The sequence below is a fragment of the Giraffa tippelskirchi genome, chromosome 3 (genome assembly GCF_054371585.1).
Source record: "Giraffa tippelskirchi isolate mGirTip1 chromosome 3, T2T-mGirTip1v1.2.pri, whole genome shotgun sequence".
NCBI classification, from domain to species: Eukaryota; Metazoa; Chordata; class Mammalia; order Artiodactyla; family Giraffidae; genus Giraffa; species Giraffa tippelskirchi.
In genome coordinates this window covers 123,672,661-123,698,672 of record NC_137277.1, presented here as the reverse complement: position 1 = coordinate 123,698,672, position 26,012 = coordinate 123,672,661, and the positions used below count along the sequence as shown (strand labels likewise).

General features: G+C 41.4%; 1 protein-coding gene and 1 long non-coding RNA gene across 3 annotated transcripts in view; one reads left to right on the top strand and one right to left on the bottom strand.

Moving 5' to 3' along the window:
• Window positions 1–26,012, top strand: part of LOC145541792 (uncharacterized) — a 284,540-nt gene that overhangs the window by 231,631 nt on the left and 26,897 nt on the right. The window contains exon 6 of one of the 2 annotated variants that reach the window (XM_081579254.1): window positions 6,755–6,913. The exons of the other annotated variant lie outside the window; for it this stretch is intronic. The gene's annotated coding sequence lies outside the window, so the exon portion shown is untranslated. The remainder of the gene's footprint in view (window positions 1–6,754; window positions 6,914–26,012) is intronic. 2 annotated transcript variants of the gene reach the window in all.
• On the bottom strand, window positions 43–19,527 carry LOC145541794 (uncharacterized). Its single transcript, XR_014079291.1, has 5 exons — window positions 19,433–19,527; window positions 10,119–10,361; window positions 7,591–7,717; window positions 1,113–1,220; window positions 43–584 (listed from the first exon to the last, which is right to left on the bottom strand). It is a non-coding gene; the product is annotated as an uncharacterized LOC145541794 (long non-coding RNA).

The following is a 26,012-nucleotide window of genomic DNA, read 5'->3' as shown; positions in this document are numbered from 1 at the left end:
TCATTTTCCTTCCCTGTTCAATGAAAAGATCGAGCCATGTGATTTCTTTTCTTGTTTTGTTTATTTATTTATTTATTTATGGCTGTCCTGGGTCTTTGTTGCTGTGAGGGCTTTTCTTTAGTTGTGGCAAGCGGGGCTACTCACTAGTTATGGTGCACAGGCTTCTCGTTGTGGTGGCTTCTCTTGTTGAAGAGCACAGGCTCAATAATTGTGGCACAAGAGCTTAGTTGTTCTGTGGCATGTGGGATCTTCCCGGATCAGGGATCGAACCTGTGTCCCCTGCATTGGCAGGCAGACTCTTCACCACTGAGCCACGAGATGAGCCCCAAGTTGCATGATTTCTAATATCCCTATGTATGTTAACATCCTATCATTCCTAGGATAGTATTAATTAATAGCAACCTGTGCTTTCACAGGGCTTCCCAGGTGGCTCAATGGTAAAGAATACACCTGCCAATGCAGGAGACCCAGGTTCAACCCCTGGGTTGATAAGATCCCCTGGCGAAGGAAATGGCAACCACTCTAGTATTCCTGCCTAGGATATCCTATGGACAGAGAAGCCTGGCAGGCTACACTTCATGAGGCTGCAAAAGAGTCAGACATGACTTAGCAACTAAACAACAGAAACAACAACAAATGCTTTCACATTGTGGTGGCCATAGTGGTGAGCCCACCTAGGACCCTTCAGTGAAGACTTTACTACCCAGATGTTAAGAATGTCACTGGGGAGAGTTGCCTCAAGCTGCAGAGAGTGCCAGCCTGTCTTGGGACAGCCCACCTGGTGGGCGTGGCGTATAAGCACCCAGCCCTTTCACCCTTACTGACACTATGCCAAGGGCATTCCAGCTCCAGAGCTCTCCAGGCAATTGGCTAAGTCTTTCATTTGGCTTCACCTTCTCCCTCTGCCTCCTTCTTCTATGACATTGCTCCCGCAGTTTCTCCTTAACCAACACCCTGCAAGTTAACCCCCTTCTCTAAGTCAGATACTTAGGGAACCCAACTTACCATGCCTATTCTCATAGACATACAGCTTGAGCCTCTGAGGGTACCTCCACCCAGGTATCCTCCCTCATTTTACAAACAAGAAAATGAAGGCTCAGAAAATTACTTACCAAGTTTGACCCATCAGCAGAGCCAGGACTAAATCTTCTGCTTCCCAAGTCTCAGGGATGTCCTCTTCCTATCACACCTCACTGCCTTCTCCAGCTTATCTCATTTTCCTTGCATGTTGGAAAGAGGTGCGTAGGGAGAGAAATAAGTTGATTTATCCAACCATCTCCACTGCAAAGGAGACTAATAAGCAAAAGCATGAATTCCTGAGTTATTCACTGCATCTACTTTAAATAAATAAACCATCGGTTTTCATTTGAGGATTTGTTTTTAACCTCCTTGTGAAGCCGGATCACATAAAGACACATAAGCTCTGAATTAGGAACCAGGAAACTAGTTTTTGTCTCAGATCCTCACTCTTTTATTGCAAATATGCTGCTGTTTGATATTAGGCTCTTTCAGATCCCAAGACAGATTGAGGTTAAGGAGTAGGGATGATGTAAATCATATTATGAAATAATGACCAATGAAGATGGTTATGTCAGATGCTGTCTTTGGGGGAAGTTGGGTGAAAGATAAACAGGAACTTTCTGTATTCTTTTTGCAATATCTTGTAATGAAAATTATTTCAAAAGACAAAGGCTAAAAATAATAATAACTGAATGATAGTTTCATCAATCCTAACAGGGAATGTTTAGGGATGACTTGAGGTGGCGTGAACAGGGAGGAATGGACAGATTATAGAACATAATCAAAATGCTTAATTGCAAGGCTAGTGCATTCTGAATGTCACTCAGTGAGATGGAGGACAAAGACTGTTTCACCAGGCATTTTTTGTTTTTGTTGTTTAATTAAAGTATAGATATTTTTCAGCATTGTGTTAGTTTCTAGTATATAGAAGAGATTCAGTTTTATACATATACATATATATATACATATATTCTTTTTCAGATTCTTTTCCATTATAGATTATTACAAGATACTGAATATAGTTCCCTGTGCTATATGGTAGATCCTTATTGTTTATTTATTTTAATATAGTTGTGTGAATCTTTTAATCACTAAAATTAGAATAAACTCCTAATTTATTACTCCCCCTTCTTTCCCCTTTGATAACCATAAGTTTGTTTTCTGTGTTCCTGAGTTTGTTTCTGTTTTGGAAATAAGTTCATTTGTATCATTTTGTTAGGGTCCATATATAAGTGATATCGTATGATACATCTTTCTCTGTCTGACTTACTTCACTTAGTAAAATAAACTCTAGGTCCATCCGTGTTGCTGCGAAGATGTGCCACATCGTCTTTATCCATTCATCTGTTGATTTAGGTTGCTTGCATGGCTTGGCTGTTGTAAATATTGCTACTATGAACATTGGGATGCATGTATCTTTTCAAATTAGGGTTTTCTCTGAATTTATGGACATGTGTTTTTTAATTTATTTTATCAAAGTATACTTGATTTAGTTAATTTCTGCTCTCAACAAAGTGATTCAGTTTTATATATATATACACATTTTTTCACATTCTTTTCCATTATGGTTTATCACAGGGTATTGACTATAATTCTCTGTGCTGTACAATAGGGCCTTGTTTTGTTTATCCATCCTACAGTATATAGAATAATTTTTGTCCACTAATCCCAAACTCCCCATCCATTTCTCCCACACCCCCTCTTCTTAGCAATCACAGGTCTCTTCTCTATGTCTGTGAGTACAGGCATGTGTTTTTAAAAACATGTCCTCCATGACTTAAAAAACCTAAGGACTTGTTACAGAATACAAATTTGTCATGTGCACAATACACAGTGAGCCCAAACAATACAGAAATGTGGGAGTTTAGAGCAGAGAATGGTTTATTGCAGTTCCATGCAAGAAGAGGTGGCTCATGTCCCCAAACACCCCCAAATCCTTGAAGAGTTTCAGCAAAACCTCTTTAAAGGCAAGGTCTTTAAAAGAAAAGGCGTGGGTCTCAGGTTATGTGATTAACTCGTGCACAATTCTCTGATTGGTTGATGTTGAGGTAGCAGGGTAGTTAATATGATCAATCCTTAGGCGCCAGTACGTCTGGGAGCTACGTGCTCATCATCAAGTAATTAATTTCTTCCATTTGGTGGTTGTTTTGAACCTATGAAAAACTCAAGAAATATGGAGGTATGCTACAGGAGAGGATATGGGAGAGAGGTCTGTCCCTGGGAAGGCACCACAGGGTCCTGCTCCCTTGCAGACTTATCTGCATTCTTTAAGCCAGAGCCTTGAAAAACGTCTGCTACAGCACCTGCTTTCTGTTCTGGTTAAATCTTACAGTCTCCCTCGCCTCGAGGGCTATCATCCACTGGGTCTGACCAACTCCTTCATTTTACAGACAAGAAAAAGGAAGCCCAGATAAGTAAAAAGCTTGCTCAGATTGCCCAGAGAGTGGCTGATTTCATAGAATAAAAACAGAAAATTCCAAGTTATAAACAGACACCTGGCCTGTGGTTTGCAGAGTGTCTTGTCTCCAAGAACCCAGTGTCGGAGAAGCAGAAGCCACATACAAAATGAGTGTCTGGGACCTCTGCCCAGTGGAACAACATCAGGGATGGTCCCTTTCCAGCCCACTGGCTCTAGCCAAGAGCCACCAGCAACACAGTCGTACAGGCTGTCCAAGGTAGTCTCCTGGAGAAGGATCCTGAATCCAGGAGCTGTCCACAACTCACTCAAGAACTGAGGATTTTCAGTTTTGAAACTAACCTGCATTCCTGGGTACTGTCAAGTATAAATCAAATGTCACCTTAAAAAGAAAAAGAAACCAATCAACTAACTTCAGACAACTGCCTCCCATCATAATGCCATGCCATGAAAGGTCCATTTCTTCTCTGAATTCTGATGTTTCTCCCAAGAAAAGAAATCTTTTTGCAGTTACAAGATGCAAGTATGAACCAAAGCTGCTGTTGATTCAAAATGTATATTATCTTAGAGATATTTGGCTTCCTCTAAAATAGCCGTGGCTTCTAGTGCGTATTTCAATGTCCTTGGAATAAGAAGGAGAGTGTGAGGTTTTATCTGTGCACATATTGAAGGCATTTTTTAAATTACTTGTAAACTGCAGTATATACACAACCAAGTGTACAAAGCTGATTAATTTTTATGTATTATAGATCTGGTAGCCACCATGCTGACCAAGATAGAGAACGTCTTCAACACCACCACAGGGCTCCTAGGGCACACGAATATGGACATGACATTTAAATATTATGCAAATTGAGGCCTCTTGTGCCTTCTGCCTGGGTGGCCAGCTTATCCCAGATGTGTAATGGACTCCCAGAGGTAGCCAGGGGAGATTGGAGGAAAAATTTCTCTTAAGGGCAATTGCAAGACATTCAAGCACGTAACTTCAGAACATCTCCAAGAAGCCCCATGCCCTTGAGAACATTCTCTTGACAAAGTAAAGGAAACCTTAAGGGGCAGCGATCCGCAACATCTTTGGCATCAGGGACCATGGCATCAGTGGAAGACGGTTTTCCATGGAATGAGGTAGGGGGATGGTTTTGGGATGATTCAAGTGCGTTACATTTTTTTTTTTTTTTCTGGCTGTGCTGGTTCTTCATTGCTGCCCTGGGGTTTACGCTGTTGCAGCAAGCAGGGGCTACTCTCTAGCTGCGGAGCTCGGGCTTCTCATTGCGATGGCTTCTCACTGCAGTGGCTTCAGTAGTTTCAGCACATGGCCTCAGTAGTTGCAGCTTGTGGGTGTAGTTGCTCCTTGATGTGTGGGATCTTCCCCAGCAAAGGATTGAATCCATGTCCACTACACCGGCAGACAGATTCTTAACCACTAGACCACCAGGGAACTACCAAGTTCACTACATTTATTGTACACTTTATTTATATCATTATTACAGCAGCTTCACCTCAGATCATCAGGTCTTCAATCCCATGGGGACCCTACTTAAGGCAAGGAAAAGGAGAATGGGAGCTGGATGAGGATGGCAGTGAATGTGAGGTTTAAGGAAAATTCGAATGTGGACAAAAGAAAAACAGCAGTGAAACCTGATAGGCTTGACTTGTAAATTACAGTTTTCAGTAAAGAATGATAATGCTTGCAGGTTTGTTTAATAGCCACTGAGGGGTGGAAACTTTGATCTAGAGGCTGAAAAAATGATGCTCCTGCGGCCTTTAAATCCCTAAACTGATGTTTACAGAGAGATGTCTTTTCTCTCTCCTTGATTGTCGAGTCCAGTGCCAAGTATCAGCTCTGATTCTGTTTTTTTCCAGTGGGAAATTTCCTTCCCCTCTAAAGTCAGGATTTAATAATATAAAGCTGCTGTCAACCCGGGATTTGAGATCTGATTTCACCAACCTTCTTTTTTCTAGGTCATATTTAAAAATCTTTCGTACTTAGAATCTTCTACCCAGAAGGTTTCCTCTGTCAGAGGCATGACAACCCACTCTTTAAATTAGAAACTTTCCTCTATCTTCCAAAATCCAATTTCTAGTCCGAAAGAAGAGTTCCCCAGCTTCATCCACCTCCCAAAAGCACAGCCTCGTGTCCTGCCTGTGTTTTAACCTGGGGCCTGGTTTGCTGATGAACTAAGCCAAACTGTGCTGAAGACAGTTTTATTTAAATAAGAGACTTGAAGCTGTGGGCCGCCTGGAGACCTTTAGCATCAGATGGTGTTAGGACCTCCAGGTGGTGACCTTTGGCTAAAGAAAGAAAGAAAATAATAAATAGAAGGCATCATTTTTCAGAGGGTTCAGCTCATCCTTTGTAATCTATAAGCCTTTTAGCTTTCTTTGCTGCCTAGCATAAGTGAAAATTTTGAGAAAATATCAAATATCAACGAGCAGGATTTTTTTTCCCTGCAAGCTGGGGTTTCATTCATCTGTGTATGTATAGCAAGAATCCCAGTTGAGCTCAAATCAGAGTTCACCCTCTGCTGTAGAACTAGTGGGGTCCCATTGTGCCTTGGCATTTCTATTTGCCTTGAGTTGATATATACAGAGGATTTGTTTCCTGGCTTCAGGAAGGAGGGAGAGTTTTATGCACAGATATTTGGACAGAGAAATCCCATCTTGGCTTCAAGACCTACTTTTTTTTCCCACCACACATACCCGTCTCCTTACAGTGTCATTTGATTACAATATGTAACTATCACACATTCATTGTAGATAATTCCAACAACTTATAAAGATATAATACTTTAAAATATAAAAATGTAATAGAATGTTTATTTTATAAAATTTATTTTATATATTATTTTATTAGTTTATTTTATATATTATTTATTTTTTAAAAATGGGATCTTACATAAATGGTCGTTTTTCCTGTGGACACCTTTCCCCACCTCTGTCCTCACCCCAATCAGCAGCCCATACCCATCTCCATTTTCCCCAATTAACCCTTGTGTCTTAGCCAGAAAGCAGAGCCTGAGACAAGGATTGACAAACAAGTAGTTTATTTGAGGCAGTGACCCAGGGAACAGGAATGAAGAGCTGGAAAGAGCAAAGCAAGGAAGAAAGAAAGTCAATATAAGTGCTCTTTATTGAACTGATCATGGCCATGAGCAACTAGGACTCAATCTCCCAGGGACCTGCTAAGGAGGTGTTGGAGTACAACTCAGAAATGTCCACCTGTGGGAAGGGAAGATGGAAGCACTTATTTATGCACTAATTTCTGTCTCTCATTGGTCAAGGATTGCCCCCTGAGTATTAATTTCCTCTTATTTCTAGATTGTGCACAAGTGAGCAGCTGCCAGGCTGGTTTAGCAGCCATTTCATCAAGTGACTTCAGAGAGGGCCCCAGGCAGAAAGTGAGAAATGAGGTTCAGCTCAGGGAAGATGCTGGAAGGTCATACCTGCACGAAGCTGGTCACTGCAGCAATGGACATGGTAAAAGTTAGGCTGAAGGGATACAAGGCATGAGGCATGAGAGGTGACTAATATATTTCACTCCTTACACTACTTGTACTCACTCAAGCCCTTCCTGGAGTCTATTCAGTCACAGTCTTTCTTTTTTCATTGTTACACTTCACTTATAATATTATATTAGTTTCAGATATACAACATAGTGACTCAATATTTTTATTCACTATGAAATTTTCACAACAATAAGTCCAGTTACCATCCTTCACCATACAAAATGGTTACAGTATTATTGATTATATTCCCTATGTGTACATTACATCCGTGAGACTCATTTATTTTACAATGGGAAGTTTGTACCTCTTAATCCCTTTCACCCATTTCATCTGTCCCCCTGCCACACACCCCCCACCTCTACAACCACTGGTTTGTCCTCTGTATTTATGAGTTTGTTTTGCTTTAATGTGGTGGCCAGCAGCAGTCTCTACAAAAGAGACAGGAGAGTTTGTAGACCAAGCTACAGTCCCCCCAGCTGTACACGGTCCCAATGCCATTGTTGATGTGCCTTGTTTCTTTTCCCCATGCTCATTCCAGACTTCCCTCATCCTGGCCAAACTTTTCACCCCTCACCTCTGCAGCGTTGGGGTCTCAGTTCTCTTACCCTTATGTAGTCATGGTTGCTGTGATGGCCGATTTCTACTTACCACTTGACATGAAGTGCAAGTGTTCCATGGGTTCCAGATAGGTTCCTTTCTTACTCCATTGGTGATCAGCAGTTCTAGCTCCTTATAGGGTCCGTTATCCTCACCAATGCAGCTCTTTACAGTCCACCTGCTCAAGAAATCTAAAATGACTAGGCAGTAGTTATAACTTCAAATCCAGTAGAGTAAACATGCCTCTCAACCCCTGTGCTACTCCATCCCCTTGTAAGCTCCAATCTGACCATGTAGAAGGTCTCAGTGTGCAAAGTGCAAATTCCTCAAGTAGATTCCTGGGAGTAATGGTGAGAGTAGCTCATCTTTCACCCCTTGGTACCAGGACCCGTATATTCTAGCTATTATGGACACAAACCATATTCTGGCCATGATTCAGTGCATGTAACATATCATGAAAGTTACATTCCAACACCACTGAGTGTTGTTCCCAAGAGAACATCTTACAGGAATCTTTACTAAATCCTTCATCCTTCTTAGCTGTCAACCTCCAGGTGAAGTGCTGTATGATAGAACCAGTGATTCCTATAACCATGCATCCATCTTTCACTATAAATGGCATACATCTTTCACTATAAAATGGATCTGAGGCAATGTACTGTAGGCTCTATGTTGGTAAATCAGGCATTCTGTAGACCCTTGGTTGGTGATGCTGACAGCCTGGGATCATAATTTCATATCCAGAGTAGATGTCACTTCTTGTAAGAACAAACTACTGCCGTACCAGGGTGAAAAATCAGAAGAAATTCACCCACCACTAGGTGACTTATTGGTCTCATTGAGTGATGTTATCCCATCAAGAGCTTCTCTATGATTACTTTGGCTGGAAATCTAGGCACTCATCAGTGGCAATAACTTGGTCAGCCTTGATAAGAAGAAGCTCCAGGTGATGGACGCGTTATATAGCCTTTATCTTGGTTCCTATGGCACTCAAGAGACCATTGAATAAGACCTTGGTGACCAAGGAGAGAAGCTGACTGTTATCTACACAAAAGGGCTCTCCTCTGTGGTGAATACTCTCTGGTAAGAATTAACATGAGACACAAAAATCTTACACACCATGCCCACTTTCATGGACACAAATGCCTCATCTCCTAACTTCCTTGACTCTCATCTTTCAGTCTTGTTCCTCAGACCCCTAGCCACTCAACCAAGCCACTTACCCCTGCCAGCAGTCTATGTATAAGATATATCTCAGATTATCTCTGCCCCCATGTAAATTAAATCATCAATGCACAGCTGCAGCTCTTCCTGCAAACAGGATTTTTCTTCTCACCATTCCACAGGGCCCCTTTGGGTGGGGCTGTAGTGCAGAGGGATCCATCAACATACTGAACTTATCCATCTGTGAACAATCTCCAAGTTTTTTCCTCCTATGTCAGTTGGTCATAACTCCCTCTCTCCCAACCACAAGGCTGCCTGTATTAAGTTGAGGAGGAGGCAATGGTACCACAGAGGCAGGTGACATGGGAGTCAGGGCTGCCTGTTCATGTCACTTACTTGTGCCCTCAGTGCCTATTCATATGCAGTTCAAAAATCTACCGTCCTTCCTGGACAAGTACCTGCTATTATGCCTGTCTAATCATAGGATTTAGTGCAGGCCATAATGCCAAACTTTTGATTGGCAGCTGAAGTCACATAGTCCCTTGATGGTTCATGGCAGATGGTCAGTGTCCACTAGGGCCTAACAGGAATCAAAGTAGCATACATTTGCTTTTTAAATGGTGAGTTATTCTCTGCTGCAGAAGGTGTGACTGCACTACATCCCTAGGGTTCTATGCTGTGATTTTCCTATAAGAGTTTTCCAAGGACTCCACACAGCATTCTTATCTATACTGTAGATACTTCTCATACTGTTGGATTTGCCAAGTTTTATGACTCAAGTGGCAGAACAGCCTGCCCCAAAGCCAAGACAGGCTGCAGAATCTTCTCAAAACAGACAGGATTCTGAGTGACCCAATCAAAGGACAAGAGCAGTATTCCCAAATGTGTTCAATATAACCTCCAGAATTGAAAGAGGTACAAGTATAATGTCTCTTACCTGGTATAGAAGGTACAAGAAAAAAAATCAGTTATCCTTGGCAACTTATTGGGACTGTCCTTGCATCTCCCATGTCATCAGGGGTCCCAAACCCATCACCAGTGTGCCAGATGCCAGCAGTTGTTACCAGTCTACTTTCCACCAGCAACGGGGTTCTTATCACTGTCCGATCAGTGAGTGAACCAATCCACAATGTCAGCTGAGTTTCTGCTTTCTAGGGTCACTGCTGCAATTAACTTTTTTCACCTAGATTTTCCCCAGAAAGCAGAGACTGAGACCAGGGTTTACATGCATAAAATGTATTCTGGGAAATGATCCTAGCAAACAGAAATGGTGACCAGGAATGAATGAGACCAAGAAGGAAAGAAAGCCAGTCCTTCACTTATTAAGCTTGCCCTAACTGTGGGCAACTAGGGCTAGATCCCCCCAGGAGACTGTTAGCTTTGTCGGCTGCAGTAACAAATCACCACAAACTTACCAGCTTCAAACAATAGAAGTGTATTTTTTCACAGTTTCATGGGGTAAAAATCTGAGATCAAGGTGTCAGCAGAGCCATTCTCCCTCTGAAGCTTCTAGAGAAGAATCTTTCGTTGCTTGTCCCAGCCTCTGGGGTTGTTGGAATTCCTTGGCTTGTGGCCACACCTCCCTCTGCTCTGTCTTCACATCACCTTCTCCCCTGTATCTGTCTTTTCTTCTGTCTCAAGTGTGCCTCTGCCATGCTCTGAAAAAGACACTTATCATTGAAATTAGAGCCCACTCAGATAAACCAAGATAATCTCAAGATCCATAATTTAATCACACCTGCAATGACCCTTTTTCCAAACAAGCTAACATTCATAGGGATCTAGAGATTTGACATGGATCTCTTTGGGCAGGTCATTTTTTGACTGACCGCAGACACCTGAGGAGTTCAACAAAATGCACCTCAGAATTGCCCATCTCAGGAGAGAAAGAGGAGAGGATTAATCCACCACATCCAAGCCCTGTTGGTCAAGGTTTGCCACATGAGTGTTAACCACTTGGAACCTGCAGGTTGTGTAGGCAGGTGTGAATGCTGGGTGCATCCAGCCAGCACCAGAGATCTGGAGTGGGAGAAGGGGAGTTGAAGTGAGGTGCTGTCAAGTGATGTCTACTGAAGCCAGTAGTTCCAGCAGAGTTTGGCATAAAAGGTGAACCAGTGCACAGGAAACAAAAGAATAAAATAAACAAATGGGCCTATATCAAAAGTAAAGTCATTTGTGCAACGAAAGGTAATCTAGGGAGTAAAAAGGTGGCCCACAAAATGAAAGAAAATATTTAAAAATCATATATCTGATAAGGAGTTAATATCCAGAGTATATGAAAAACTCCTACAACTCAACCGCTACAACAAAACACACAAACAGATGAAAAAAAGGACAAAGGGCTTGAATAGGCATTTCAGCAAAGAAGATAAACAAGTGGCCAATAAGTATATGTAAAGATACTTAGCATCACTAAATATTAGGGAAATGCAAGTCAAAATCATAATGAGATACTCACAGCCATTAGGATGGCTACTATCAAAAACAAAAATGAAAACAAAAACAAGTAAGTGTTGGCAAGGATTTGACGAAATTGGAAACCACCTTGTGTACTATAAGAGGAAACATAAAATAGGATAGTCTCTATGGAAAACAGTGGGGCAGTTTCTCAATAAGTTAAAACTAAAATTATCATATGATCTAACAATACTGGAGAAGGCAATGGCACCCCACTCCAGTACTCTTGCCTGGAAAATCCCATGGACAGAGAAGCCTGGTAGGCTGCAGTCCATGGGGTCCCAAAGAGTTGGACACGACTGAGCGACTTCACTTTCACTTTTCACTTTCATGCATTGGAGAAGGAAATGGCAACCCACTCCAGTGTTCTTGCCTGGAGAATCCCAGGGATGGGGGAGCCTGGTGGGCTGCCGTCTATGGGGTCGCACAGAGTTGGACACGACTGAAGAGACTTAGCAGCAGCAGCAGCAGCTAGCAACACTACTGGGTATACACCCAAAAGAACTGAAAGTAGTGTCTCAAACAGGTGTTGGTATACCAATGTTCAGAACAGCACTATTTGCTATAGCCAAAAGATAGAAGCAACCCATGTGATGATTAACAGACAAATGGATAAAGAAAGTATGCTTGATACAGATAATAGAATATTGTTTGGCCTGAAAAAGGAAAGAAATTCTGACACATGCTACAATATGTGGAGAAGTCAATGGCAACCCACTCCAGTACTCTTGCCTGGAAAATCCCATGGATGGAGGAGCCTGGTAGGCTGCAGCCCATGGGGTCGCGAAGATTTGGACACGACTGAGCAACTTCACTTTCACTTTTCACTTTCATGCATTGGAGAAGGAAATGGCAACCCACTCCGGTGTTCTTGCCTGGAGAATCCCAGGGATGGGGGAGCCTGGTGGGCTGCTGTCTATGGGGTCGCACAGAGTCGGACATGACTGAAGCGACTTAGCAGCAGCAGCTACAACATGGATGACACTTGAGGGCGTGCTAAATGAAATAAACCAATCACAAAAGGACAAATGCTGTATGATTCTACTTGTATATGGTACCTACAGTGGTCAAATTCATAGGCAGAAAGTAGAATGGTGGTTACCAGAGCTGGCGGAGAATAAACAGTGAGTTATTGGTTAATAGGTTTGGAGTGTCAGTTGGAAAGATGTGAGCTTTCTGGAGATGGATGGTGACGATGTATTAATATATTCACAACAAGGTGAATATACATGGTGCCACTGAACTATACACTCAGAAATGGTCAAGATGATAAACTGTATGTTATGTGTACTTTTCCACATTTCTCAAATTTTTTAATAAATTTTTTTATAGGTGGACTGAAAAAGATGTTAAGGCAAAAGAGGTATTTGATACCTTTATAACAACCTAAGTTATGTCTTGTTCCTTAATATTAATGCAGTCTTATAAATGCCCTATTAAACAACTTTTTTACATATGCACATATACTAAAACATACAGACTGACAATGTACATTATTGTACAAATAATGTATAATACACTGTACAATGTAACCTGTACAAATACACACTATTTGTACAGGTTACACTATTGCACAGGTTCTATTTTGTACAAAAATGGGATCAAATTTCATACACATTTCTTCCTCTTTTATTTGCAACTCAATCCTTTCAAGTCTTCTGAAATAGTTCTAGTTCATTATCTCTAATGTCTGCCTATAATTTCACAGTATGAATATATCAGGATATATTCAGTCAATTTCTTTTCTCGATGGGAAATCAATTTATTTTCAGTCCTTCGATACTAAAGCACATCTGCAATATACACACTTCTGCCTATTTCTGACGGCCTGTTATTGAGCTCTGTGAACAGAAGAGTTCAAAGTTGAAAGACATAAGGACTTTGTGAGACTGGATACTAGCAGTGATGCTCCAGGGTCTCCATAGTAAGATGTAAGGGTTCACCCTGTGGCATTGTCATCTGAAGACACAGGTGATTAAGGGTTCAAGGACCGGTGTGCCAAGCAGAATGCATTCTTGCACATTTACCAGCAGCAGAAGAAGGACATGAGCACAAGCAAGGCACATCTGGAGACTCCCCCAAATCACTGAGGGATTCTGTGCCCAAGCTTTGAGTTTCCATAGTCATCCCATGATTATTTGTACCATCAGCTTGGGTACCTCTGGGTTGATCAAGGAAAGGCTCCCATATTCCTTTTCAAGGTGAAGATGATGCTCACCTTTGTTCTGAGAAGTTCCAGAGATGACGGACTCTTGAAATCTTCACAGGGACACTGCTCTTTGCAGAGCAAGCTAGAGAATTGCATAAGCAGCTTTATTTCTCCTCAACGGTAAAATAAATCTGGGAGAAGACACTGGGGCTATAAATGGCAAGTGTCAAAATGATAAAAGATTCTGTAAAGTGTATGGTATGCATGAGAGAGAGAGAAGCATTTGAAGTCTTTATCCATTTTCCCTCCCTCTCATTGAATCTTAATTCTCCACTTTATTATCACTCATTTAAAATTAAATTCTCCATGAGGGACTTCCAACAGAGGAACTATATCCAGATGACCCTGCCCAGGGACCCACTTCACCCAAGCACATCAATCTCCTAGATTTATTCTTAAGATCACAATATATTTAAGTAGCCAGTTTAAGAATGGTTAAGTGTTCACTCTGGGAACACTGGCTAGATTATTGCTAAGTCATTTACATAATAATTTCAGTGGATCTGTATGTTGTTTCCACCTGGTTCTACTCTTCTTATGTGTTCAGACATAATTACAACATTTTAGATATCTTTAAAACTCAGAAGGTGGAGAAAATGACAAGACAGAGAGAGAGAAATAATTAATTTCTGAAATGGCCACAGATTTCAGCCCCACCATCTGCTCTGCTATCTCTACTGCCTCCTCCTTTCGACTTGAAGCTCCACCCCCATCCCCAGGGCTCTGTGATGTTTACAGGATAAAGTCCAGTCTCCCCTGCCAAGTTTTCAAGCCCAGCCCTAACCTCATCCTCCAATTTGATTTCCCGATGTTCCCACCCCCAAGTACAAAGTCACCTTGGCCACTCCCCAAGCCTCCTCTTGTTATCTCCCATGTAAGTGTTTCCTGTGTCTGAGTTTCATAGTAACTGTTCCCCTCTCTGATGTTGTCTGCTCTCTGTCATTCAAGGCTCTGCTTCCTTCTGAAGCCGGCTCAAGTCCTACCCACCTTCTCTAACAATATTTCCAAAAATGTAAAACCTCCACGGCGAGGGATGTTTTCATCTCTTTTGTTCATTGATATATTTCCACAGAGCCTGGCACATGGCTGCGAAATGAATTAAAAGCTAAGTTTACTCCCGACCAGTCCATCTTACCACTGGCCAACTTGAGGACGTTTGTCACTCTTATTGACCTGCCCTTAGATCCTTTGTCTTACTTGGCCTCACCTGAACAGGCAATGCCTGTCCACTGTTATCCTTTCATCTTCCTTCTAGACGGAATAATTCCAAAGGGTAAGCATCTCTTCCAACTCACCTTCCCTGTCCTTCACTCTCCCATTACTCAGTCCTGTTGTTAGCTGTGTACTTCACTTTTCAATTATATGGTCTCAACAATGTAATAACTATATATGTTAATTTTCATCCTTTGCTGCCCCCAGGGATAGAGGTTAGTTAGTTTGAAATCTCCAATCAAGCATCCATACACCATGAGCCTTCAACCACCGTTATAGCCAATCAACACTGGAGGGTTTCCTGAGAGCTTAAGGGATGCTAGACAGTATTTTTCATCACTGAGATGTAGAAAGCTCAAGGCATGGGGACTGCATACAAATGTGGTCAGTCACCTCTGTCATTGCTCAAATAGCATCAGTGTCTCTCTCTTGGAAAGCTGTATCAGCTTCCTAACTTGACTCCCTGACCCCCACTCTCCTATGCTGTTTTCAAGATTAGCCAACTCCAATTGTCTTTTTTAAAAATTTTATTGATGTATAGTTGATTTACAATGTTGTATTTAATTTCTACTGTACAAATTTTTTTTAATAAAATAAAAATAATTTCTGTTCTACAACAAAGTGATTCAGTTATGCATATATACATTCTTTTTCATATTCTTTTTCATTATGGCTCATCACAGGTTATTGAATATATTTCCCTGTGCTATATATAGTAAGACCTTGTTTATCCGTTCTATTCAATATATATAATAGCTTGCAACTGCTAGTCCCAAACTCCCAGTCCATCATTCCCCCACCCCTCCTGCTCCCCCAGAATGAGTCTGCCTAATGTTTTGTTCTCTCTGTCTGTGAGTCTGTTTCATAAATATGTTCATTTGTGTTGTATATTAGATTCCACTAAGTAATATCATATGGTATTTGTCTTTCTGACTTTCTTCACTTAGTATAATAACCTCTAGGTCCATCTATGTTGCTGCAGATGGCCTTATTTCATTATTTTTATAGCTGAGTGTATTCCATTGTTTATATGTGGAATTTATATATATAATATATGTGGATATATTGGATATCCAGAGAAGATAAAGGATATCTTCTTTATCCATTCATCTGTCGATGAACATTTAGATTGATTCCATGTCTTGGCTATTGTAAATAGTGCTGTTATAAACATAAGGGTGCACATGTCTTTTTGAATTATAGCTTTGTCTGGATATATGCCCAGGAGTGGGATTGCTGGATCATATGGTAGTGCTATTTTTACTTTTCTGAGGAACCTCCATACTGTTTTCCATAGTGGCTGCCCCAATTTACATCCCAATCTTTACCATGGAAAGTGATATTTCCAAAACACAATGCTAACTGTTGTTCACTCACTCTCTTAAAGCTCTTCGGTGGCCTCTGTGTAACGCACAGCAACTGTAGAGTTTCCAGGCCACTGAGGCCACCTCCCCTGAATACCTCTCTAGCCTCATCTCTCAACAACCAACCCTCACTTCACCTCCTCCCACCACACAAACACATGCAACTGTTTTGTTCTACTCTTAGGCAGCTCACACTGTCAGGTGAACCAAGCTTAGGGACTCAAACCAATATAATTTCCCACTTTATCTGCATTTTCTGCATAAGAAATGGTGAGTTGTGCCTACAAGCCTCTGAGGCCTACAAGCCTGTGAGGCATCTTATCTATAAAGTAGAAATAATTTCTTTCACTGCTAATTCATCCCTGCAGAGATTGCAATGAATCCATTGAAGATCCTATAATTTTCATTTATTAAAGGTTGGGAAATAAGGTGACAAGCAAAAAGGAATTGTTGAGCAGACAGAAAAGGCTAAGGACTAATGTTGTGCATCTTTGCTTTGATATGAATTCTTTTTAAAAATTTTAAACAATTTTTAAAGATTAGTTTCCATTTACAGTTATTATAAAATATTTGCCATATTCACCATGTTTTACAATACATCTTTGAGCCTATTTTATTCCAAATAGTTTGTGCCGCCCCCTCCCCACTCCTAAATTGCCTCTCTTTCCCCTCTCCCCACTGGCAACCACTAGTTCATTAGCTATGTCTGTTATATTCACTAGTTTGTTATATTTTTAAGCTTCCACATGTGAGTGATAGCATACAGTATTTGTCTTTCTCTGTCCAACTTATTTCACTTAGCCTAGTGCCCTCTAAGTCCATTCATGTTGCTTCAGTATGAATTCTTTTTAATCTGGAGATGCAGAATAATACATTAGTTAGGAGATGAACTCTGAAGCTATATTGTTTGAGGTAAAATCCTGACTTTATCACACTCCTACTGTGAGACCTTAAGCAAGTTCTTTCATCTCTTGTTGACTCAATTTCTGAATCTATTAAATGACAGCAATAGCAGCATCTTCTTCTATGGATTCTTGAGAAAATTAAATAAATACCTGCAAAGTACTTAGCAATACCCAGAACATAGCAACGACTCAACAAAACCTCTATTATTGTAGTCACCAATTTATAAAATCCAAAGATCAGTACATTGTTACCTTTACAGTATTATCATAGGCAGAGGGTTATAGATTGAAAGAGCACTGTCTTAGAGACCGAGTTTCTAGTCTCAGCTCTGTTATTTACTAACTGTGTAACATTTTGCTAAGCCTGTTTCTAACTCTGGTACTTGATCTTTTTCAATGAGAGTGTTGAATGAAACAATGCTCTTCAGATTTTAGCAGTGGAACACTTTTTCTCATGATACCCTTTTTTGAGACTGCCAATATAGAAGACAGATAGAAAGGATGCTACTTCCTCCTGGCTATCACTGCACACATCCTCTGAGATAACTTTGGGCAGCCCTAGGGTTCCTAGGTGAGAACACTAGATTATATAACTTCTGTGGGTCTTTGATTTGTGAATGACTTTCTTTTTCAAAAGCACATTCAAATATTCTGGCCTCATAGGACAGCAGTCCTCAACCTTTTTGGCATCAAGCACCAGTCTCATGGAAATCAATTTCTTCATAGATGAGGCAGGGGGAGGAGGAGTGATGGTTTTGGGGTGATTCAAAAGCACTACATTTATTGTACACTTGTTTCTATTGTTATTACATTGTGATACATAGTGAAATAATTATACAACTCACCATAATGCAGAATCAGATCATCAGGCATTAGATTCTCATAAGGAGCATGCAACCTAGATCCCTGGCATTTGCAATTCACAGTAGGGTTTGTATTTCTATAAGAATCTAATGTCCCCACTGATCTGACAGTAGACAGAGCTCAGGTGGTAATGTGAGTGATAGGGCAGGGCTGTGAATACAGATGAAGCTTTGCTCACTCACCTCCTGCTATGTGGCCCACTTCCTATACCAGCCTGTGGTCTAGGGGGTGGGGACCCCTGTCATAAGAAATGCTCAGTAAGTATGAACTTGTTATTGATGGAGATGATGATGAAAGCATCGCCATGCTTGACCCTGACTGGCCATTTCATTCGTGTATACAGTAACAAATATTTTTTGAAGTGCCTGCACTGTGCTCAGGTGTTAGACTAATGCCAGGTAATTTGAAGCATATCATCATTCTGCCACAAGGACAATAAATCCTCTTCTTGGCCCATCTGCCATTCTAAGTTGGTAATGAACCTGACACAGTAACAGGCATCTCTGAGGACCCAGGCTTATTCCACAGTTACTTTTCTAATTGTTCTAAAGTAAAATCAGTCTCTGCCATCTAGCCATTTCCGTTTCCAACATTAGCACTGTAGGAGGTAATATTGAGCAAATACCCTGAGTTGTCAACCAAGGAATGTCCTCGATGACTAAGTCTGAGATGAATAAGTCACCTCTGGGTGCCCAAGAGAGCATAAAGAAATACCCTCCTTCTGGGGAGATGATCCCCTCTGGTTGTTCATATACATCAGGGAACTGAAAAGAAAAAAATCAATGACACCCTTAGAAGGGGGATTCATAAGAGAGAACAGACATCCTTTAGGCCATCATGGTGGTTGTCATCAATAAGGAGAGATTTCTGGAGAGAAGGATAAATATTCAGGTCCCAAATTCCAGCCATCTCTGCACACTTGAAATTTCTCCCTTCATTTCCAACCTTGTAGGATGGGATGGTGGTTTGTTAAGAAAGCCAGTAGGGTTTCCTTACAAGTGCTCCCCCTCACCAAATGTCACCCGGTACCCCCCATCACTGTTGTCTACTCTCCACCTAGTTCTATTGGGTTGACCAAAAGGTTCATTCAGGTTTTTCTGACCATGGAAAAACTCGAATGAACCTTTTGGCCAACCTAATACATCAGCCTGTGTCCTTTCCATTATGTTCTTTAAAGAACTGGTCCATGCAGGTTCAAGGGCATTGGTTGGTTGACCCAAAAGAGAAAAACAAAACTGGGTTCTGTCCAAAGTTTACTCTCAGAAGATTGCTAGGTAGTGAATTGAGTCCACCCTCATTAGCCACACCCCCAACCCACTCAAATTCATATGCTGAAGCCCTAACCCCAATATGATTGTGTTTGGAGAGAGGCCCTTTAGGAGGTAACTAAAGTTAGATGGGGCTCCCCAGGTATTGCTACTGGTAAAGGACCTACCTGCCAATATAGGAGACATAAGAGATGCGGGTTTAGTCCCCGGTTTGGAAAGATCCCCTGGAGGAGGAAATTGCAACCCACTCCAGTATTCTTGCCTGGAGAATCCCATGGACAGAGGAGCCTGGCAGGCTATAGACTGTAGGGTCTCAAAGAGTAGGACACGATTGAAGAAACTTAGCCATAGCTGCAAGTTTAGATGAGGTCATAAGGGTGGGGCTCTAATTTAATAGGATTAATGTCCTTAGAAGGAGATGCTAGGACTTCCCAGTGGTTAAGAACCCACCTTCCAATGCACAGGACTCTGGTTCAATCCTAGGTCAGGGAAGTAAGATCCAACATGCTGAGCTGTGCACCTCACCTACTGAGCCCTTGAGCTCTGGAGTCCATGCATCACAAAGACAACAAAGGTCATGTGTGCCACAGCTAAGACACAGCACAGCCAAATAGATAAATATATATATATTTTTTTTAAAAGAAGAGATGCAGAGAGCTAGCTCTCTTGCTCTCTCCAAATGCACGCTTGGAAGGAAGGCCATGTGAGGACACAGCAAGAAGCTGTGTCTACTGAGCCAGGAAGAGAGGTCTCACCAGAGCTCAAACCCTGCCAGCACCTTGATCTTGGACTTCCCGGTCTCCAGAACTGTGAGAAGATAAACTTTAAGCCACACAGTCTGTGGTGTTTGTATGGCAGCCCAAGCTGACTAAGACAGAGATGTTTGTGTGGTTTAAGGGGATGTCTCACTAAGACTTTGGGCAGCTGAGCTGGCTGAGGAGATGTATCGGGGCATTTGATCACCCCCAAGACGCAGACTTTATGCTGGCAATGAGAACCGACTCCATTCCACTCTTTATGACTCTCTGGAAGTATCAGAATCTTCTCTGGCGATGCGTTTGTTCTTCTGCCATGTGTCAAATGGAGCTTCAAATGCCTCTAGGAAACTAGGCTTTGGAACACCTGGCTTAGTGTATGAGTGACTCTCAGGAAGCCTGTGTGCTCCATCCCTGCTGCTTAACTCAGAGCCCGCCCCAGGTTCCTCCACTGCAGGGATTGGGGGCAGGAGGGTAGTGCTAGAAACATGGCTTCCAGTTCAAAACAAACCATGCTTTAATATATAGTATTGCAAGCACATAGATAATCTGTTATAACAATAATACATACTTATTGTAGAAAAATTGGAAAATTCATTTAAATATGAAGAAAAATGTCAAATCACTCATAATTCCACTGCCTAGATGCATTTCCTTCCATCTTCCTCCTTCCAGCCATGTGTATGTGTGTGTGATTTTTTTTTTTAACAGAATTGGTATCATACCGTACATAGTTATATATCCTCCATTATAGAACATTATATCATGGGCATTTTGTGAAATCTTTAAGCCTTCTCTAAAAAAAAATATATTTTAGTGCATTTTTTTTGGCCATGCCACGCTGGCATGTGGAATCTTTGTTACCTGACAGGGGATTGAACACACACCTCCTGCATTGGCAGCACAGAGTGTTACCCACTGGACCACCAGGGAAGTTCTTATAGTGGCATTTTTAACATGTAATTTTTATCTAAATCTATAGTTTTATTAATATAAAAATGCTAAGGGGTAAAGGGGAAAAGGATGATTATAGCATTATTTCCTCATGCATTGCACTGTTTGGTAGAGATTGCCAGAGTCTAGGGAGTGCTACCAAGGGAAACTGTAGAATCATTTTTTCTCTAGAAGAAATTTGAGAACAGAAGAGTCTCATCCAGCCAGGGGACCTTCAGAAGGTACTGAAATAGCAGGTCAGTGCAATTTTTAAAAAAACATCAGGCATGTCAGTCTTTTGGTGTCATCCTTAATCACTTCAGGGCTTCCCTGGTAAAGAACATGCTTGTCAATGCAGGAGACATAAGAGTCGTGGGGTTGATCCCTGGATCAAGATGATCCTCTGGAGAAGGGCTTGGCAACCCACCCCAGTATTCTTGCCAGGAGAATCCCTTGGACAGAGGAGCCTGGTGGGCTACAGTCCATGGGGCCACAAAGAGTCAGACGTGACTGAAGTGACCTGGCCCACGTGTTGGTCACTTCAGTTTTTCACTCTTATCCTCACTGTTGTCCAGACACAGTCTTAGAAGGATGCTGACAAGCAGACAGGTGGAGTGGTCTCTTTCTTGCAGGCAGGTGTCTAAAATCCTAGATTATGGAGGTCAACTCTTTCTAGCTCATGGGTTAGAAAACTGAGGTCTAAAGAGCCAAGGTTGAGAGAGCAAATGAGGGACAGCCCCGAGGGAGAAGAATTCCGGCCCTGCCTGGATGCAACTCACTGTCTCAGTCCATTTGGCTGCTGTAACAAAATACCACAGACTGGTAAATACCACTGGCTTCTAAACAGACATTCATTTCTCAAGGTTCTGGAGGCTGTGAGTTCAAGAGAAAGGCACCAGCAGATTTGGTGTCTGGTGAGGACCTTCTTCCTGGTTCAAGATGGCATCTTCTTGCTGCATCCTCACAAGTCAAAAGGATTGAGGGAGTCCCCTGGGGCCTCTTTTACAAGGGTGCTAATAGCACTTAGAACTCCACACTGATGACCTAATCATCCCCCAAAGACTCCACCTCCAAACACCCTCATATTGGGGCTTAGGTTTTAACATACACAACATAGATTTGGGAGGGATATAAGCATTCAGTCTATAGCACTCTCTTTCTCATATTTTTATTATAATGAATTTTCCAGGCATATTAAAAAACTAAGGCAAAATATGGCAAGTATCTTATGGCCACCAATTGACATCAGAAATAAAAATATAAATGAAGACTCCTGCTCTTCCTCCCACCTCCCCCTCAAGTGGTGACCTCTATCCTGAACGTGTTGTTCTTTGTCCCCATGAAATGTTCCTGCCTTTACTACTATCCTCTATTTGTTGTTGTTTAGTCGCTAAGTCATGTCCGACTCTTTTGCGACCCCATGGACTGTAGCCTGCCAGGCTCCTCTGTCCATGGAATTCTCCAGGGAAGAATACTGGAATGGGTTGCCATTTTCTTCTCCAGAGCATCAATGCCTGACCCAGGGATTGAACTCGCGTCTCCTGCATGGCAGGCAGATTCTTTACTACTGAACCACTAGGAAAGCCCTACTATCGTCTAATAGATTTTCTGCATCGTTTAAACTTTATATTTCTGCTGTCATATTTTGGGACCCTTCTGCAACCATTTTTTTCCAGCATTTTTTAAAGTGTACCCGTGTCTCATTTCTGTAGTAGTCTATATTATGACTAATTCACAATATTTTTTACCCGTCCTTAGGCTTGTGAACATTTTTAGGACATTCCCACTATCACAGTAGTGAACCTGTCAGCAGTCATGCAGCGATCTCGTGATTCTTGCTATGCTTTGCCCACTAAACTAAGTGGCAAGTACGTGGAGATTATTTGTGATAGTGGCTGCTCCCCAAATACATGCAGATTCTAGTTATCTGTGGCTGTGCACCGTTCTCTTGTAACTAAATGCCCATCATGTCAACCTGGGGAGGGTGGAAAGGAAACAGAGCAATTGTGCAATAGGTGTGTTGGATCCATGACAACTTGGCAGGTGGAGATATATGTAAGGGATACCCTTCTGACAAGTGGAATAAGGAAAAAGAGGCCTAGGGGAAAACTGTGGCCCTGATGCCACCCCATGATCAATTCCCAAATTCTTGTCCTTGGAGGAATTCTGAGGCCTCTATGAGATGTGGGGTCATATATTCAGATATTTATTGGTTGGGAAGCAGTTGAATCAGACTCTGCCTTTTTGATCATTAAATTTTAAAAGTCGTGGATATGAAAGTTGTTCAAACACACTTGACTGATTCTCTGGATCTGAAATAGTGTTTTTTTCCCCATCATTGTCTTCTCTGATTTTTTTTAATAGCTATTTTTAAGAGATGGCTCTAGAAGACTTAAAGCATCACTGTTAAACAACATTTATTCATTTGAAATTCTACCTTCCCTTTCTGTTTTTAAGACTCTCAGAAAAAGTTAAACATTTAGACTTCCAATTTGGTCAGCTTTAGCAAGTGCTAATGTTTGCCCCGAGTTTTGAGTTTTTAATGAAGCTGAAGTGAAAATTACTCTCTTGACCCAGATACAAAGGCTATTCCTTTACGTAATGGCCTTCACTTGCATCAGAATCAAGCTTATTAGTCAACTATCCACCACAGAAAATGAAATTCTCTAAATCTCAATGAAACCATGTTTATCTTCGGCCCTTCTTTACTAAAAGAGCAAAGGATTTAGATACAAAGAGAACAGATAGCTGAAATCTGGGCTTCCCAGAATGTGCTTGTTCCAAAGTAGGTCAGATTGTGTTGCTATAAATCTTAACAATTCTCTTTAATTCTTTCACTGGCTATACTTGGGGGTTAAGAGGGAGGGGAACTCATCCAATTAATTAAAGAAAAATCACCCTAGAAAAAGAAAAGCTCCTAAAGGACTGACGATCTTCATCTCTACCCCCAATGAGTTCATCAACATGAAAATTATTATCAAAAGAAGGATGGGTGGTGAGGCAATTATTCTACAGTGGATGCTTCAGTAGCCTGCCATACTTGACCACAAACATTCAATCTCCCCCTCCCGCTGTCTGAGAAGGAGGCTGACACAGTGCCAGAGAAAGGCCAAGACTGAGCCCCGAGAAGAGGAGCCTGGAATGAACCTCATCTCTCAACTTGACATCCTTCCCCAGAAAGCCCAGAGAAGGGCCTCTCACACTGAGAATTTCAGCAGCAGCTTGCTAGAGGGCAGAGAATTTGATGGAAGTATGTGAGTGATGGGGACATACTGAAAGCTTTCATAATCTGTGTGTGCATATTTTTCCTGAATCCAAATCCTTTCTTTTCTTTGGCCTCTAACTTATATTCCTACCTTAACCACAGAGCAGTACTGCCGTTCCCAAGCGCAACCTTGCCAGAAAGTAAATAGCACCATTTTGCTACTTAATCAAAAGGTTGCCAATTTAAATTTTTTTCAGTTACATATTTGTGACTTCAAAGACTTTTAAACTCCTTTTAGAAATCATTACAGACCAGCAAAATCTCCAGATTTTAAGGGATTTTTAAAGATCTTCTAGTTTATTACTGCATCTGAGTCTCTGCAAGAAATTATTCTAGAAAAATGACTCTTTATGAGGCTCTTCTGGAAAAAATTTTCCAGTGTTTCCCAATTAACCAATCTAGGACAACACAGTAACCATCGACAAATTATTTTTCCTATGAATCTAAAAGCTAGAGGTCCTTTTTAATCTTCCCTGGGAAAGGATATTATTCATGTATTATTATATTTTATGTATCTAAAGTTACTTCTTAATTGTCTTCATTGGCTGTGCCAAAAATATGCTGCCTAAGACACAATTTCAAAACTCGGTAGCTTAGCAAAAGCACTGATCAGGTATTTGTGGGTTGTGAGAGATTTGACTGAGGTTGACCTCAGCTAAGTTCCCATCAAGCTGTGGTTGGGACCAAGGCTGCCCAATTTGTCCCTCATTTTCCTCTGATCAGTGGTATCCTGAGGCATTGTCTTCCCTTGGGGAAAAGTAGGAGCACAAAGAACCAGCCCAATCCCATTGATGGTGTTAAAGTCTGTCCTCCTTTCCCATCACTAACATTCTTTTGGCCAAAGCAAATCACACAGCCAAACCCAACATCAATGGAGCCAAAAAATTAATTCCTGCTCTTATGGTAGGAACTGCAAACTCACATGATAAAGGTATATACCAGAGGACAAATGGGAAACACAAGATGACCATCCTGATCTTTTCTATTTTTAACTAAAGCAGTGGTCCATAACCCTTTTAGGAACCTTAGAAGACCCCAGAGAGAATCTGATAAACCTTCTGTATTTGAATGATGGCTTTTCCAATGACTGGCTTGGTAAACTTGGGAAGATTATTCAGCTTCTTCAGACCCCAGTTCCTGAATCTATAAAATGGGAGACCACATTTACTCTTTTTCAAATTGAAGTATAGTTGAATATTGTATTAGTTTCAGATGTACAACAAAGTGATTTGGTTATACATATATATGTGTGTATACTGCTATGCTGTGCTCAGTCATGTCTGACTCTTTGCAACCCCATGGACTATGGCCCGCCAGGCTCCTCTGTCCATGGGATTTCCCAGGCAAGAATACTGGAGCAAGTTTCCATTTCCTTCTCCAGGGGATCTTCCCAACCCAGGTATAGAACCCATATCTCTTGTGTCTTCTGCATTGGCAGGCAGATAATTTACCACTGAGCCTCTGGGAAGCCCCATATATGTATGTATACATACATCTATATACATATGTGTATATATTAAAATCTTTTCCATTACAGTTTATTACCAGGTATTGAATATAGTTCCCTGCACTGTATAGTAAATCCTTGGTGTGTATCTATTTTATACATCATGTGTGCATCTGTTAATCCCATACTCCCAATTTATCCCCTACCCCACTTCCCCTTTGGTCACCATAAGTCTGTTTTCTATGTCTGAGTCTCCTTCTGTTTTGTCAATAAGTTCATTTGTAGTATTTTCATAAGTTCCACATATGTGGTATCGTCTATTTGTTTTTTTCTGTCTGACTTACTTCACTTAGTATAATAATCTCTAAGGTCATCTACATTGCTGCAAATGGCAATATTTCATTCTTGTTTATGTGTGCTAAGTCACTTTAGTTGTGTCTAACTCTTTCTGACCCTATGGACTGTAGCCCACCAGGTTCCTCTATCCATTGGATTCTCTAGGAAAGAATACTGGAGTGGGTTGCCATGCCCACCTCCAGAGGATCTTCCCAACCCAAGGATCGAACCTGCATCTCTTTTGTCTCCTGAATTGGCAGGTGGGTTCTTTACCACTAGAACCACCTCGAAAGC